Source organism: Myotis davidii, unplaced genomic scaffold (assembly GCF_000327345.1).
Source record: "Myotis davidii unplaced genomic scaffold, ASM32734v1 scaffold233, whole genome shotgun sequence".
In the NCBI taxonomy this organism is placed as follows: Eukaryota; Metazoa; Chordata; class Mammalia; order Chiroptera; family Vespertilionidae; genus Myotis; species Myotis davidii.
The window spans coordinates 236,640-238,426 of NW_006285917.1; the positions used below are offsets into that span (position 1 = coordinate 236,640).

Consider the following 1,787-nt stretch of genomic DNA (forward strand, 5'->3'; position numbering starts at 1 on the left):
GACCCCTGTGAGGGGCTCAGGAAATATCACACTGAACAAAATTAACAAGGTCTCCACTCCCATGGAGCGTACATTTTAGTGGAGGGCACTAAACAATAAAAATTAAAGAGAGAGGTTAACAGGTATTGAAAAGTGATAAAAGCGCAGTGCTAACGTTCTGAGTGGGAAGGGAACTGGAGGCTGACCCAACAGGGAAAAACCTGGAGGCCTGAAAGAAAAGGATGTGAAGACTTTGGGGAAGAGCATTCCAGGAAGGAACAGCCAATGCAAAGGCCCTAAGGCCGCGACAGGGACCCAAGTATTTCTTTACACATCTTTTCCCTGTAAACCAAGGACCCAGCCTTGTTCATTTCCATGTTTCACACCGGGCTTGGTGATGTGCCCCTGGAGGTGGTCAGCTGAATGGATGAAAGAACAAGTTGAAGCTGTTCTGGGCCCACGAGCAGGCTGACTTAGCTGCTGTAATGAGGGGACGAGGCAGCTAACCGTCAGTCTCTTTCCTCTTCCAGCTGGATCCCGAGGGTTCCCAGAACCACAGGCTGCAACGACGGGAAGCTCCAGGCCAGAGCCCTGCCTCTGGGCCTCAGATCCTGGTAAGTTGCTCTGGGAATGAGGTCTGGACCCAGGCGCTGAGCGCCTGTTGGAGTTCTCAAAGGGCAGAATTCCAGATTCAGGCTTCCTCGTTCTCCCCAGAAATGCCCAGAGGCCGAGTGTTTCAGGCTGCGCTGTGAGCTTGGGCCACTCCACCGGCAAGAAAGCCGAAGTCTGCAACTGCATTTCCGGGTCCGGGCCAAGACCTTCCTGCAGGTAAGGGAGCTCTACCTCAGCCCTAACCCCACCTTTGGGCCTGCCTGGTCTGACCCTCCCTGTCCCCACTGTCCTAGCTACACCCTTTGGGAAAGGGGTCTCGGGCATTCCCCTCCCCTCCTGCCCTTGTTTAAACAGAGCTGTGTCCTTGGCGCCACCTAGTGGCCACACTGAGAAGAGTGACAGCTTCCCTTTCCTGGCCCATTCAAAGAATGTGGTAGGGCTGGAGGGTGATCCCTGTGCGGAGAACATAGAAAAAGAGATGGAAGATGAATCTCTAGTGGAGACACAAGCAGCTGTAAGAGTAGTAAATAAAGAGCAGTCATTTATGAAGTGCACACTATGGGCCAGGTATTGTCCTAGGTGCTTAACCCACATTAATAATGATTTTTAAAATTCTTTTTTACATGCAGTCATCTAAATATGTATTATTTAGTTATAACTATTCAGTTACACATTTATTATCTCAGGTAAGGCCACACAGAGATTCAGGAGAGAATGAGCCCAAAATAGAGAAAGATCAGAACCTGAACCAGACCATGGGGAGCCGTATGTCCTCTAGATCCCAAGGACAGGGGTGGGGGGACTGCCCTGAACACCTTTCCTCCACCCACAGCGAGAGCACCAGCCATTTAGCCTGCAGTGTGAAGCTGTGTACGAAGCTCTGAAGATGCCCTACCGGATCCTGCCTCGGCAGCTTCCCCGAAAGGAACTTCTGGTGGGTCCAGGGCCAGAGGTCTGGGCCAAGGAAGATGAGGCTCAGAGTGCTGGACCAGGCGCTAGGATGGGGACATCAATGGGGGGTGGCCTTATGATTGTAACAAATATTTATTGAGCATCTACTATATCCTGTTTCAGGGATATAATGATAAGCCTGATGGACAGGGCATCTTTACTCCTGAGTCCACGTCCTCACAGGCAATAAGAATACAGTGTGCAGAGGACCAGAATACTTATGGGGTCACATCACAGGGACACTT

General features: G+C 51.0%; 2 protein-coding genes and 1 long non-coding RNA gene across 4 annotated transcripts in view; all 3 read left to right on the plus strand.

Moving 5' to 3' along the window:
- Window positions 1–1,787, plus strand: part of ITGA5 (integrin subunit alpha 5) — a 55,393-nt gene that overhangs the window by 35,857 nt on the left and 17,749 nt on the right. The gene's annotated exons all lie outside the window — the stretch shown is intronic.
- Window positions 1–1,787, plus strand: part of LOC107182022 (integrin alpha-5-like) — an 8,891-nt gene that overhangs the window by 5,714 nt on the left and 1,390 nt on the right. The gene's annotated exons all lie outside the window — the stretch shown is intronic.
- On the plus strand, window positions 47–1,529 carry LOC107182023. The gene is made up of 3 exons (XR_001512743.1): window positions 47–593; window positions 694–807; window positions 1,424–1,529. It is a non-coding gene; the product is annotated as an uncharacterized LOC107182023 (long non-coding RNA).